At 36.6% G+C, this 16,363-nt stretch overlaps 1 non-coding gene across 1 annotated transcript; it reads right to left on the bottom strand.

The window, feature by feature from the left end:
- Nucleotides 1-8,292: 8,292 nt before the first annotated feature.
- On the bottom strand, nt 8,293-8,482 carry LOC143662860 (U2 spliceosomal RNA). Its single transcript, XR_013165627.1, has one exon. It is a non-coding gene; the product is annotated as a U2 spliceosomal RNA (small nuclear RNA).
- Between the last annotated feature and the right edge of the window lie 7,881 nt (nt 8,483-16,363).

The following is a 16,363-nucleotide window of genomic DNA, read 5'->3' on the forward strand; positions in this document are numbered from 1 at the left end:
AAAATATACAAGAAGTATGTAAGACAATTGATGCCAGATCAAAAAGAAAGTCAAAAATCCAAACAGAAAGCATATCCAAACATGCAGCATAATAGGCCACAATAGAATTAAAAAATATTTTTGTCTTTTATTTAAAAAAAACTTTAAGCACTTGAAAATTAAAACATAGATTTCTAAGTTAACTGTTGGGCCAAAGAAGAGGTAAGAAATTTTAAAATGTCAAAACAAAATCAGTGCTCAAAAGTGAATTCATTCTTATAAATATTTTTCTATTTGTTTTAAAGAGTGCAAACTAAAATGTTAAAAAAAATCAATTTGGAATAGAAGAGGAATTAGGTAAAAAAAAAAGCTAATAGAAAATAAAGAAACTAAATATATCAAATAGTTTAAAAATAGAATAAAAACAAATGCCATAAAATTATTAGCAAATATTAAATACAATTCAGGTGATAAAACAAAATAAGGGTATTTTTAAAAAAAGTAAATTGTGTGACTGTGTGATTGTGAAAGCCTTGTTTCTGATGCTCCTTTTATCTACCTTATCGACAGACAAGTAAAACACATGGATTAAAAATAAATAAATAATAGGGGGAACAAATGTTAAAATAAATTTAGTAGATTGAAATGCTAGTGATCAATGAAAGGGAGGGGTAAGGGGTATGGTACATATGAATTTTTGCTGTTTTCTTTTTCTGAATTGATGTGAATGTTCTAAGAAATGATCATGATGATGAACATACAACTATGTGATGATATTGTGAGTTATCGATTATATAACAAGAATGGAATGAGCATATGGTAAGAATGTGTTTGTATATGGTTGTTTCATAAATAAAAAAATAATAAGTAAATTGCAAAATTCCTCCATGGATATTGACAAAAGAAGAAAATATGTCAACATATCACCAAATAAGTATGAGCATTTAAAATCCCCAATAAAATCTTAGAAATAGAACTTGGCACTGTGTAAAACATTATCAAACAGGATTTATTCCAGAAACGCAAAAAGATTCAATATTATTTTAAACTTACTATTGCAATGGATTAAATTATTACGTCAATAAGAAAACGTAGAATCATCTTGGAACAAGATATCAAACAAAATTCAACATCACAATTACTGAAATACCCAAGAACATAGAATATGCCATTAACATAATTTAAAAATTGTCGCTATCATATGTGCCCATGGTAAGACTCAAGGGAGGTTACCATTAAAACTGGAAAAATCAATAATGATGTTTAACATTCTTACTGAAAGTGTCTGGCCAAAGCTGGAAAATATGACACAGAACTAAGAGGCATAAAATACAGGAAATAAAAAACAGTGATTTATTTTTAAAAAAAATGCAAAGTGACATCATATAGGAAGTGCATACGATTCTTTCATCTACTATAAGAAAAAAAAGAATAGCATGTCCATAAGCAGATGACAGCAACAATTATAAAAACAAAATTATACAAAGAAATTTCACTCATTGTTATAAAAAATTATAAAATCCCAGGGATTACTTTAATAAAAACACATTCAACATGTGAAGAAAATTACAAATATTTTGGGGAAGATGAAATATTTTACAAATATCAATTATTATCAGATTAATTGATAGATTAATGCTATTTAAACAAAATTCAAATGTTACGTGGGTTAATCTGACAAAAAATACCAAACTTTTTCTGGAAGAATAATCACATGAGAATAACAAAGAAAATTTTGGAAAAGAACAATAAGAGTAAGCCTTCTCAATTAGTAAGTGTATTATAAAGCTACTAGAATTAAAATAATTTGAAAGTGATCTAAGTACAGAAAGACCCTGATCAATGAACAGGAAAAGACATCTCCAAATATTTTTAAAATATTTTTTAAAAAATTTAATATATGTTTACATTACTGTACAAAGGCAGTGGATTAGTTTGCCCGATGCATTCAATGACATCAAAGAGAGAGAGTTTATTACCAAGTATGTAGTAGGACAGCAAATGGCTTATTAGCCCAAAATCTGACTCTCTGAATGGCAATAATTCACATAGTTTTATAGGATTAAAAGATGGGCAGGGCTTGGTATAATGAGCATAATGGTCCCAGCTGATGTAATTAAAGGTGATTTAATTATTGAGTATGCACAGATTGATGCCATGCTTAGTCATAGAATGCATGTAAGAAAATGTTGGCCTTAATACAATGATGGGTATGATTTTTAGTTTTATAATGAGGTATAGGTGACTTGTAGGTTAAAGTGTAAGCTGCTGTGCATGTCAGGGGAGCCCACTTTGGTTAGATTCAGTCCCAGTCATCAAGATAACTTTGGACTTCGGATGGGTTAGTTCTGGACTGACCCAAAATGCTTCATTAATAAACATTAGGAGGGCGGGCCACTATGGCTCAGCAGGTAAGAGTGCTTGCCTGCCATGCCTGAGGACCCGGGTTCGATTCCCGGTGCCTGCCCATGTGAAAAAATAAATAAATAAATAAATAAATAAACATTAGGAGCTGTCTTTAGGGATTACAAGACTCTGAAGTTGAAAAATTGGATAAATGGGTACAAATGAAGGTTAGTCACTAGGTTTTTACAGTCATTGGGCACAAAATAAAGGCTATACAATCATTATCACAGGTCAAGGCAGCTGGATTTTTGTTCAGAGATTTCAGGTATTTCCCTCTGCCTATTTTAGTATACTTAGAAAGTACAGGGGATACCTATATACTGATTTAATAATCATAATCATTTGTTAATTCTTAATTTCATGGTTACAATTCCTTTCTGTCGTTTGAGCATTCCCCCAATCTTATGTATTTATTTGGCTTTTAAAAAGGGTGGGGATTTATTAAGTCCAGTTCCCAATGTCGAGGGACAGCTGGATGATGACCACTCTGGCACTTCCGGCTGACAAAAGGGGCGTCGACCCTAAGGGTTTGTGGAGCGGAACTTCCTAGACTGCAGTTGTATACAGCCTCTAACTTCAGGGTTTTTTCTAGAGTATTAAGGCTCATTCCATATTTCAGTTTTGGCAGGGCTGGAATAAGAGACAGAGACATGTTTTAAAGATGAGCATGCTTGCAATTATTAGTAGTAATATCATCAGTCCTGCTTCCTGTTCCTGTAGGAAGCCAGCTAAATAAATCAAACATGCTGAAGGAAGTGGAGCTAGTGTCCATGGCATTAATTTGATTTTTTCATATATTTTACTACTTTAGTTACATTATCGATTCATCAGGCATATGGGTACAACATTCATTCTTTATTATAGCACACATGTCTCTCCACGTGAAGCTGTTAAGACATCTAAAGCCATTTGAGTTTGTAATACTATTTTACACATTAGGGTCACTTCACTATTTAAAGGAGATTAACTGTTGAGGTTATCATTTAAGGCTTGTTGTGTAAAATTGTTCAGCAGTTCTATCCTTAGTGTAACAACCTCTATACTTAATGAAGGTAGATGTATAGCAGCTAGATGATCATACCAGCGAAACACTGACCAGGTCCATCAAGCTTTTAATAATGATAAATTTGCTTCTGATGGTAGAGTTTTATGAATTCTTCCTTGAGCCCAGGTAATCCTAACATGCATTTGCTTATCCAACCTGGAGGCAATCAAGGTCATAGGTTGGTGCCACATAACCACTGAGTTCCATTCAGAGCTATCCAGCAAATCTTAGATCTATTAACCCAGTCTGTCCCAAACCAGTCACTTTCCTCTAATATTATCCTTTGGAGACATTGCTCCAGAGGCAGCCATCCCATTTTCCCTGTATTGGAAGGATTATGCTATTGTGAATGGTTCCACTGTTCTCAACAGAGGAGCCGTCTAGCTTAATCTACCATACCACGGTGTTAGCCTTCCCAGGCCTTCCCAAAGCTGCAAATGCCCCTCTTCTCTAATAGTTAAATGCTCAGCCTTATCATCTAAACGTTTTGCATGTTGAATAGCCCCTTTCATTGTTATAAGAAAAAGAAATTCGGTATCTTGGGGTTTCTAAATTAACTGACCATCTTTTTGAATCTGCATTAGTTATGTTTCTGGTATTGAGAATCCCTCTTTGTTCTAGCATCTTGTAAATTAATTTTCTTAATTCCTTCCAGTCAGCTCCCTGGAGGGGTGATATCCACCAGGGTAACCTGGAAATACTAGATGTAGGTAATTGGCCACATACCCAGCAATGAGATTGACTCATAGAAGCTGCATAGGAGTGTGCCCATTGTAAGAAAACATTAGTGCTTGATAATATATCAGCTCCTTAGGCTGTGCTGCAGCATAGATATAAAACAGGGGTATGCCAAAAATACATGTTAGGAAGAGTCTAATAAATTTATATAGTAATATATCTATTTTGCTACAAAAAATATTTTAACCTTTGGGCAGCACACACATTTATAAAGTTTTGTATATACTTAATGGTATTCAGAAAAAGTTAATACTGTAATATTTATTTCTTATCTGTTCTCCTGAAGATATATTTTAAATCTTCTAAGGATTCACATTGATACTTGCCCCCATAAGTATGTCTGTTTCCTCTCCTTCTTCAGGATTCTCAGCAGTCTGTTTTTCAATATTTGTCCCATGAAAGAGTCTAGGAGAGAAAGGCTGATTAAAGGGCGCTATTTTTTATTCTATTATGGCATACCCATGGTTTCAGTCCCATCAGTTTGACAGAAGAGTGAGCTGTTAATAAGATTTCATAGGGCCCTTCCCATTTTGGTTCCAACTGTTGGTTCCAACTGTTTGGTTCCAACTGTTGGATGTTGGTTTTTCTGCTTTTTAAAAAAGAACACAGTTCCCAGGTTTAAATTGATGTAACAGAACATCCGTAGGAAAAGAGACCCAACTTGAGACGTATTGGTGAATTGCCTCTAATGTGGCTCCTAGTGACTGAACATATTTCTTAGCTTCTAACTCTTGGACTTGCCCAATCCAGGTATACATAACACCATATTTTAGGAATGGTGTTCCATAAACCATTTTAAATGGGCTCAAATGGAACCTGCTTCTGGGTGCTACTGGGAATTTTTTTTTATTAATTAAAACAAATGAACAACAAACAAACAAACAAAAATATTAACATATCATTCCATTCTACACATACAATCAGCAATTCTCAATATCATCACATATTCATCATTTCTTAGAACATCGGAATTTGTCCAGGAGAGATAAATTTCTTGTCAAAATTTTGCAAGTGTCTTCTTCATGATTCATCTTCTGTTTTCCTAGTAGATTATAGTCTCCAAGGTGCATGGAATCTCCAATGTATGTTCAGAGCTTCTGACAGTTCTTGTGAAATGTTTGACATAAATTCCATCCCCACCCAACCCAACCCCACCCCCCATTATCACTTTGTTGAAAATGGGAGTTCAACTGTGGGATTATTTCCTTCTGGAGTGCCTTAGTTACTTCTAAGGCTCACTCTGTCCTGTATGGAAAGGCCCCTACCCATACTGTACATGTACCTACAAAAACAAGAAGGTTTTTGTAGCTTCTATGTGGTCTTGGCATAGGAGTAAGGTCTATTTGCCAGTCCTTACTTGGTGTTGTGCTCCTGGCTTGCACTCCTTTTACAAGGGATGGAGGCACAGCTTTGGGGTTGTTCTGAGCACAAGTTAAACAGGTTTGTATTATTTTTCTGAATGCTTCTTTACTTCTTCTTAGGCCCTACACTACAATTTTTCAACCATTGATACATGGCATCTCTTCCATAATGAATGCTTTGATGTAAATAAATAAGAACTCTTTCCATTAAGTATTCAGGAATAAGAATTATTTCATCTTCATTATAAATCCATCCTTCCTCCGGTCTCTTGTGTGGAATGTTTAATTGAGAACAAACATCTATTTCTTTTAAGTCAAAGCCCCACTCTTTCATTCTCAACAAATTGTGGGCTGAATGCTGAGGAGAAAAGTTTTTTAGTTTTATATCTGTTTTCAGAGAAAGTACCAATGACAAGGATGATGATTTTAATTTGGCTGCTGCTTTTGCTTCTAGATCTGCTATTCAGTTACCTTTTATATAGTCCATTTCTCCTCTCTGATGACTGTAGCAATGTATTATGGCAACTTCTTTAGGCAGCATCACTGCTTTTAATAATGCTAATATCATGTCTGCATGTTTAATTTCCTTTTTACCAGCTGTTAAGAGTCCTCTTTCTTACCAGATGGCCCCATGAGCATGAACTATACTAAAAGCATATTTAGAGTCTGTATATATGTTTACCTGCTGTCCCTTTCCCAGATTTAGAGCTCTGGTGAGTCCAACATGCTCTGTCCATTGTGCAGATGTACTTGGGGAAAGAGCCCCCCTCTCCAGTACTGTTTGGGGAGTTACCACTACATAACTGGCTTTTTGAAGTCTTCTTTCCATGAAGCTGCTTCCATCAGTGTATATCTCAATGTCTGGATGTTCTAAAATAGGCTTTACCAATTATTTGTATACAGTCAAGCTGTATACTTGCTTACTTCCCACTCAGAAGTAAGGTGGCTGGGTTTAGACTAGATGAAGCTTTTAGAGTGATGTTAGGATTATCTAGTGACCTAGCTTGATATTTACTCAACCGTCCTACAGTGAGCCAATATCCCCTTTCTGTTTTAACAGTAGCCGCATAGAGTGTGGCATGTGCACAGTGGTGGGGAGTCCTAAAGTAAAATTTTAAGCTTCTTTGAGAATGTCACATCCCGGCCATCCTTGGGTAGTACTGTGTAACTATTTAGAAAAATAGGGCAAAGGACATCTGGCATTCCTTAAATTTTGAGTAAGCATCCCTAGTCCAATCCCTTGTCTTTCAAGAATGAAAAGTTCAAAGTGTTTTCTTGGGTCTGGGAAGCCTAAGGCTGAGGCTGTTAAAAGTTCTCTTTTTATTTTCTGGAAGGCATTCTTAACATTCAATCATTGAATTTAGAGGCTCTTGCTCAGATCCTGTTAAGGTTTTATATAAGGGTTTTGCTATGAGTCCAAAGTTAGAAATCCAAACTCTATAGAATCTTGTCATCTCCAGGAATCCTTGAAGCTGCCATTTTGTAAGTGGCTCTGCTACTCAGGCTAAAGCTTCTCTCTGGTCTGGCAGTAGATTTCTCTGTCCTTTGGATAGGTCAAAATGTAACTATTTCACTGATTCTTGTGAAATTTGGGCTTTTTTCTTTGAGACTTCATAACCTTGCTCTGCTACAAAATTCAGAGCTTGAATAGTGCTTTTTATCTGATGGCTTTTGGTACAGCTTGCTATTAATATATCATCTACATACTGTAATAATACTCCTTCATGTACGTGTAAATACTTTAAATCTCTGGCTAACACTTCTCCAAATATTGTGAGAGCATTTTTAAATCCTTGTGGAAGAACCATCCAACAGTATTATGTTGTTTAAAGTTAGTAACTGGGTCTTCTCATTCAAAAGCAAGAAGTTTTTGAGGTTCTGAATCAAGGGGTATGTAGTAAAAGGCATATTTCAAATCAAAGATGGTGAACCAACAGGGATTGTCAGATAATGTAGTAAATAAGGTATGTGGATTTAGCAGCACAGGGCTGATGTCTTCCACAATTTGATTAATAGCCCAAAGATCTTGGTGAAACTGATATTCATTCAGGGTGCCTGGCTTTTGCATAGGCAACGTTGGAGTATTATATGGAGATTGACAAGGTCGTATTAATTAATATTTCAAAAATATCTCTATTAATGGAACAATTTGTTCTCTGGATTCTGGCTTAAGTGGATACTGTTTAACATAACATACAATACCTGGCTTTTGAAGTTTCACTTGATCCAGTCTTACGGTTCTTGCCCATTCAGGTTTTCCAACAGCCCACGCCTCTGATTTCACAGCTTTCAAGATTTCTTCTGAAATCTTTCTTCCAGAAATCCTTCTGGGGTAGACCTGGTCAGCTTATCTCTTTCAGAGAACAGTAAAGCAGTTTGCAACACACAAGCATGTCCTGGACACACCTCTATTGACAAACAATCTGGAGAAAAGCTTATCTGGGCATTTATTTAACTTGATAGCAGGTCTCCTTCCAGCAAGGTTACTGGACTTTCTGATACATACAGGGAACTGTGCTTTAAATTTTTAGTCCCAATTAGATAGTCTAACTGCTGCAAAAATGTTTTATTTGTTTTTCTTACCAGATACGCTGGTTATAGCAACTGACTGGACGGAAATCACATTCAGTTTTTTTATTTAATACCGAGTAGGAAGCTCCTGCATCGACAAGAAAATCACTGTTTTCCCACCAGTATTGTTATGGAGGCTCTTTTTTTTTCTTTTTTTTTTTTGATTTTTTATGCGTTTATTATACCCCTGAGGTGGGGTCCACCATTCCTGGAAGTACTGCAATACCAGGTTGATGCGTGGAGTGGACGGAGCAAGCTCCTATTCCATCTTCCAACTCCAAAAATCCATTTAATATATTGTCCTCAGATAGAGGACGTATCAGATATTAAACTGATAAGAACAGATACTGCACTTGATCTTAGCCAAAAAGCCGGAAGCGATGTTATGGAGGCTCTGGGTGGCAGATTGAAAGAAGTGATATTTCTTCTAATGGAGACCCTGGGCCCCTTCCTTCCAAGTCACTGTTAGCTGCATCATCATCCCCTTGGGGCATCTGGAATCTAGGCCTTCTAGCTTTCCTTGGGGGAAGGCTGGCTAGGACAATCCCTCTTCCAGTGCCCTTCTTCCTTGAAGTACACACATTGGTTGGTTCTTAATTCCTTAGGAATTCCTCCTGACTCAGGGTGGGTCAGGGTTCTTACTTCTTGCTGTTACTCTTGATTGTCCTTGGTTCATTAGAGTCCTGAAAAGTGCCATTTGTCTCCTAAAGTATCACTCTTTAAGTGCTGCTTGCTTTTGAAAGTACCGTTCTTCTTTAACTTGGCCCCTGTTGTTACAAACTTTAAAAGCAAGTTCAATCAACCTAGAGATAGGCAATCCTAGTACATTGTCAATTTTCTGTGGCTGCCTCTTTACATCAGGAAAACTCTGCATAATAAAAGTCATATTTAAATTTCTGGCATTTTCTGGACTTTCTGGATCTATGTCTTTCCACTATTGATAGGTGGTATAAATTCCTTCAAGAAAAGCTGAGGAGCTTTCTTTTGGTCCCTGTCTTACTTCATTTATCTTTTGGTAGTTTATAGCTTTAGGGACCCCTTTTCACAGACCTGCAACAATACACTCTTTATAATGCTCTAATTTAGCCCAGTTGCCTGCTTCATTTGGATTCCACTCAGGATCCTTTATAGGTACTGTTAAATTTGCTCCAGCATACACTGGCTTGCCAGGATTTTCTCCTTATTTCTTATTTGCTTCCTGCATTGCCTTTTCTCTTACCATTCTCCATTCTTCTTCTGTTATCAGGGTATTTAACAAGGCCTGCATATCAACCCAACTTGGGTTACAGGTTGCAAATACTGAAACAATTAAGCTCTCCATTTTCTTTGGGTCCTCTCTATAGAGTGGGGTATTATTTTTCCAGTTACATAAATCCAATGTGGAAAATGGGGCATACACATATACAAATCCTCTTGGACCTGCCCGTTTGTCTACTCCTACAGGCACTTGCTGGAGGGGTAGAAGTTTTCCTGGTGGCTCTGCTGCTGATTTTACAGAGAAGCCCCAGCCAAACTGAGTACCATATCAGGTATGGGAGGGGGAGACTATTCTTATCCTGGGCTCTTTGCCCCCTGATAAAGGGGAATCCTCAAGAAGATGAGGAAGAGGTAGGAGCTCTTCCTCTTTTCCTGATCTGCTAACCCCTTTATTACAGGGTGGAGGTGGAGCAGATAGAAGAGTTAATAAAGATTCTATTGAATCCTCCAGACTGGAGTCAAGGAGGATATTTTTCTTTCTTCCACCTGTCTTTACAGGTAAAATGTTACATTTTCACATCAATATCGATTGCTGGGAGAGACAAATAAAGGGTTGAACATGCTTCATCTCATTCCATTTCTGCTCCTTTTTGCAGAACAGCTCTAACTGTAATATAATGCTCTTAGTGCTAGAGCCATTTTCAGGCCATCTCTCTCTTATATTGTGGCCAAGACGTGTTGCAGAAATAAACTGCTTTGTTTTTTCATAAGCTCCTAACTAAAATTTCCCCAATTATTCAAGCTGCTTAACAATTAAACAAGTATTAACCACTTACTATACCTAGGTAACAAACTGGCTAACACTTAAATAGGCCTACTTAATTGCATTAAACACCAATTAGTTGTTGGATTAGATCAGGGCTTCAAACCCCATATAGCATGGTACCCAAAAAACATAAAGTTGTAGAAGTCAGAGTAAAGGAGTCATTCTGGAAGCAGGACCTGGCCTTAAAGTTAGGTCCAGGGGGACTTGAACTGTCAGGCACAGGGTCACTAAGGATTCCACACAGACAGCGAGTCAAAGAGTAACAGATTTATTGAAGGGATAAAGCAGGGAAGAAGCAGGTGGGAAAGTGAAAGGAAGAAAACATGTTGGAGCCTGAAATTGGCTCCTGCCTGGGGAGCGAGCAGGAAGAAAGAGAAAATGGCTCTGGCTCCTTGTTCTGGGAGCTGTGTTTTAAAGGGACAGTGATGCCAAGAAGGGAGGGTGCTCACCAGGTGACGTGTTGCTTCCTGACTGGATGGGGGCTTATAGCAGGCTTATATCTGGATCCTTGGACTTGCCAAGGACACTGAGGAGGAGGGCTGAGGGGGACTCTGCATGAAGAGTTCCTTTTGTTCTTAGAATTTTCTTTCTGAGACCTAACACCAACCACCCTATTAACTCCCCAATCCATTTATATTCCTTGCAGATTCACTCACCCAGTCAGATGTCCGGACATGGAACTAGAAACATTTTCTGTCTTTGAAGGTTTTTAAGGTGCCAAAGTCTCTGGAGGGCTGGCTGAACAGAGAAACCCCAGTTGTCGAGCCTCTAGATGAAATTCAGTCCCTCAGCCACAAAAGCTCCAGAGCCTCGGGCATCCATCCCTTCATGGTTGCCAAATTATTAACTGGACAAAGGTGGTGGATTCTTTTGCCTGATGAGCTCAAATGACCAATTCCTGAGCCACCAGGGCTTCAAAGAGAGAAAGTTTATTAGTAGGCACATAGCCGGAGATCAGATGGTTTATCAGACCCAAATCTCTCTCCCTGAATGGTAGTAATTATTAGTTTTATAGAATTAAAACAGGGTTTAGAATAAACCTGGGCAGGGTTTAGGATAATGAGCATGATGGCCCTAGCTGATGTAATTAGAAATGATTTAATTATTGAGTATGTGCAGATTGATTGCATGCATAGTCACAGAATATGTGAAAGAAACTGGTGGCCTTAATATGAAGATGGGTGTAATTTTTGGTATTCTAATGACTTTATTTGGTATTCTAATGACTTTTGGTAGTCTAATGACTTTTGGTAGTGTAATGTAGGTAGTCTACTTACATTACCTACATTCTAATGACCTTTGGTAGTCTAATGTAACCTACATGTCATGTAGGTTAAAGTCTAAGGTACTGTGCATGTCAGGCAGGCCCATTTGGCTTAGATCTAGTGTCAGTAAAGGTAACTTTGGACTTCGGGAGGGTTAGTTCTGGACTGACCCAAGACCCTTCATTAATAAACAATTAGGGGCTGTTTTAGTGATTACAAGACTCTGAAGCTTAAAAACTGGATAAATGGGTACAAATGAAGGTCAGTCACAAGGTTTTAACAATCACTGGGCACAAGGCAAAGGTTATACAACCAACAAAGATGAGGGCAACTAGATTATAGTGGGTAAAATGGGTACAAATGAGGGTTAGTCACAAGGTTTTTACAATCCCAAAGGCACAAGATAAAGGCTATACAATCATTATCAGAGATCAAGGATTTCAGTTAAGAGATTTCCGTTATTTCTCTTTATTTTAACACACTTAGAAAGTAAAAGGAAATATCTATATACTGATTTAGTATTCATACTCATTTGTAAATTCCTAACTTCATGGTTACAACTATATCACAAATTATAGATCAATGGATAAAGGAAGAATCAATCAGTGAATGTACTTGGGACACAAGATTAGTAATTAATGGTGGGGTTGGAGATGGAATTGACTTTCAATCTTCACTCTGTACCTTTCATCACCAATAATTTCTAACAGACATGTAATGTGAGCAATAATCAGATCTTTGTTAATTTAAGCCATGAGGTTTAGGGGATGGTTATAACTGCAGCACAATTGGCTTATCCAAACTCATACCACAAGATATATAAATTTTCCAGTAAAGTTTAATGTTGGCTAATAATAGAATCATAGATTTTAAAAATCTGTGCCTATATTAGACAGTTAACAATGGGCTTCAGTGTCTTATGAAACTAAGACACAAAATCCTATATAATCAATTGGTTTCACCATCAACATTAGCCATTGCCAGCTGAACCTGCCTGAACTTAGGATTTCCAAAGGGGTGGGTGCCAAATAAACGAAAGTTAGTAAGATAAAAGTTCCTACTCACTAGGAGTTGACTCCAAGTAATGAGATAAAAAAAAGCTCATTTTCTCAAATCTACAATTTAAAAATTTTGTGCATCAGTTTCCTTCAACAAGGAAATGACAAAAATTAATGTTCAGAGTTGATATTTGATCATCACACCTAATTTAATAATTGGTATGATATTAAAACATAATTATATCAGTTAAGTAATTTATGCATCATTTTCTATAACTGTAGTTTTTATACAGGCCCTCATAATCTCTTAATAGTAATTTCACTTGCAAATAACCAGCGAAATTCCTTTCTAGATGATTTTCTTCCAAGCACTACATTAGGGGCCATTGGAAACCCCTCCAGGATTTATGGTGACCTTACAAATCTTTTAGTCTTCTTTGTTCCATGCATTGTCCATACTTTGTGCTAACTACTTATCAAGTAGCCAGATGGGATCCTGCAAATACAAACCAATAATGATGGAAAGAAAATGAACTGATAACTGTCTGAATGGTGATCATAATAAATAGCATTGAAAAGGCTTTATGCAAGTAGATTTGATCCTGTAGGCACATTCAGGCCAAAATATGGCCTCCTATTTTACAAAACTATACATGGCTCTTGGGAAAAATCTCCTTGAAGACCACTACTCTATACCAATTAACATCAATGGGATCTTTCTCAAGACAAAGTAGATGAGAAGATTTCCCTTCTCAAATACATGTTTTTCTTTTAACCAGATGTGTTTTTCTGAGGGCCTGTTGGTATTGTGTGGTGACAGATGCCAGAGAAATATTTGCTTTTTGGACTAATTAGATGGTTTCAGTTCCCAGAGCTGTCAGTGGGACAGTTTTTACAAGTGGTAAGTTCAAGTGAAATCAAATTTTAAAATTAAACATACGTTCTATAAAACATACAAACCAGACTACAAGTAGCCTTAAAGGTTTGAAGAGTTTCTTTCAAACTATGAGCACCTCCTAAAGGCTGGTTCAAAAAGCAGGGCTATATCATGCCACCTTTAGATTAGATGTTCAGAGCCTTAGGAAAAGTCAACAGTAGGAGCTACTGAGTATCTTTGTGTTCCTTCCCATCTACTCCCTTCCTACTTTTTTTCTTGCTTGCCTGTTTTTAAGATATTATTGTAAGCTGACTCAGACTATAGTTTTTTTTTTAATTGCATCAATCATTGAAAGCTAAGAAATTTTATTAGCTAAGAGTCAAATCAAAGGAAAACAAAGGTGGATAAAATGTTTAATGCAGAAGACTGTGGTCAAAAGGAAATATTTCTAAATGAAAATAGAAATTTGTAAATTTGTAAAATAGTAACTAGGACTATACATGCTTGTTTTTATGTTCAAAGTTTTGCCTAAAGATTTAAGCATTCTATTTCTGGAAAAATATTATGATATTGGTTATTTTAAATAAATGCAAAATCTAGGAGGACAGTGATTTTGTTTTACTTGTAAACACTGAAGATTTTTTTTAAACTCAGATGTTTTTAACATTAACTTGGAAAACTAAACAGCAAATATATCATCTTAAAAATAATCAGATTTTACTATACTGATTATGGGAGATGATGTCAACAATCTAAAATACAAGACTTATAGAGAATACAAAGGAAGAAAGTTTCACAAGTGTAAGAACTGGTGTTATTTGGTGATTGTTAATTCTCTCTCTCTCTCACACACACACACACACACACACACACACGCACACACACATGCAAAGTATCATTAAGGAACACCTCCAAGATTTTAGGTAGGTTGTTACGTTTAACTTTTCTTGGCTCTGCTAATCAAACTAAAGAATTTCCTGTTTTTTTTGACCCAAGGAGGATTATTTTTTTTCCCAATGGAAGCCATATGAACTCATCATTTTTTTCATTGCTAGCTTTTGTCAAGCACACTGAATTAAAAAACTCAAGTCTACATGGCACTCCCTGCCTTTCTAGCCTATTGGTTGCCCCATAGTTTTCCATAAACTCTAAAGAATGCGCACAGCTGCTCTCAAGAGTGTGCTTTTCCTCCATATAGCTAAAGATGAAAAAAAAAGATTTCTGCTCATTGGTATAGTGCTTTGTTCTCACTCTGAAATAAGTTGTCCTATTTGGATGTCTTTTAAAAAATTATCTTTGTTTAGAGAAATTATTTCTTTTGTTAAGTAAAAATGGGCTTTTAGATCCTATATGCTAATAAAAGTGTTACTAGTCAGTTGTCAACTTACCCAACTTTACTCTAAGCTAAAAGTGGATGTGGATATTCCAATCAAGAAAGATATATTTCTTAAAACTGATTATTTGTAAATAAAACTTCTGGTGAAATGGTGACTGATTTTGACGAATCTATTAAAGAGATTTCAATATTCCCTTGAACTCTAGGCCTGAAATCGTCATGCCGATATACTCCTTACAAATCCCTATAAAGTGAAGGCACACTACTGAATAACAAGAGGACAAAACTCAGACACTCTCTGAAGGCTTTATGGGAGAATCTTTCTTTGTCTCTTCTAGTGTCTCGTGGCGGCTGGCACTCCTTGGCACTCCTTGGCTTGCAGGGATATCACACCAGTCTTTGCTTCTGTCATCACATGGCCTTCTTCTCTGTGACTCTCTGTGTCTCCAAATCTTCCTCTTTTTATTAGGACACCAATAGGGATATAGGCCCACCTCAACCCACTAAAGACTTCACCTTAACTTGGTTACATCTGCAAAGACCCTATTTCCAAATAAGGTTGCACACACAAGAACATGGGGTTATGATTTCAGCATATCTTACTGGGCAACACAGTTCAACCCACAATATAGTAACAACACCTATTGATTCATATGTGTCACCTCCCAATTGAAAGATTTTATGGGAATTTTTAACACTCTCATTGTGCTGGTTTGAAATGATGTATGTACCCTAGAAAGGCCATGTTTTAATCCTAATCCCATTTTGTAAAGGTCTTCTAATCCCTATTCAGTACTGTATGTTTGAAACTGTAATTAGATCATCTACCTGGAGATGTGATTTAACCAATAGTGGTTGCTAAACTGGATTAGGTAGACATGTGTCCCCACCCATTTGGGTGGGTCTTGATTAGTTTCTGAAGTCCTATAAAGGAGGTAACATTTTGGAGAATAAAAGAGATTCGGAGAGAGCAGAGAATGCTCCAGCACCACGAAGCAGAGAGTCCACAGCCAGCAATCTTGGGAGATGAAGAAGGAAAATGCCTCCCGGGGAGCCTCATGAAATGGGAAACCATGAGAGAAAGCTAGCAGGTGACACCGTGATTGCTATGTGCCCTTCCAGTTGAAAGAGTTCACCATATGCCTTCTCACTTGAGAGAGAGACTCTGAACTTCATCGGCCTTCTTGAGCCAAGGTATCTTTCCCTGGATACCTTTGATTGGACATTTCTATTGACTTGTTCTAATTGGGACATTTTCTCAGCCTTAGAACTGTAAACTAGCAATTTATTAAATTTCCCTTTTTAAAAGCCATTCCATGTCTGGTATATAGCATTCCGGCAGCTAGCAAACTAGAACACTCATCTTGCGTGCCAAAAAAACACAAAAGCTTAAAGACAATTGTACTAAAAAGTTTAGTTATGAGGTGTTTCTCATCTATTATAAACTCTAGGTTTGGATTACCAATATTGGAAATTTATAATTTATCATTGTCAATTGGAAACATGAATCTATCCACATTATGTAAAAAAAGGACTTCATTTTGCATTAATTTAACTTGTGTGAAAGCAAGCGAACATTTATTGACTGTAACCTCATGGATTACTTCAATACAATGTGGTAAAACCTTGAAAATGATTTCTCTATTATTATGTTTTATTGAAGACAAAACATCTAGAATAAAAGAAGCTGAAAATTATAGACATTAAAACAATATTTAGGACCAAGTAATTTGTGGAGGTGATGCTATTCCTCAAAAAACATGG

The sequence above is a fragment of the Tamandua tetradactyla genome, chromosome 18 (genome assembly GCF_023851605.1).
Source record: "Tamandua tetradactyla isolate mTamTet1 chromosome 18, mTamTet1.pri, whole genome shotgun sequence".
NCBI classification, from domain to species: domain Eukaryota; kingdom Metazoa; phylum Chordata; class Mammalia; order Pilosa; family Myrmecophagidae; genus Tamandua; species Tamandua tetradactyla.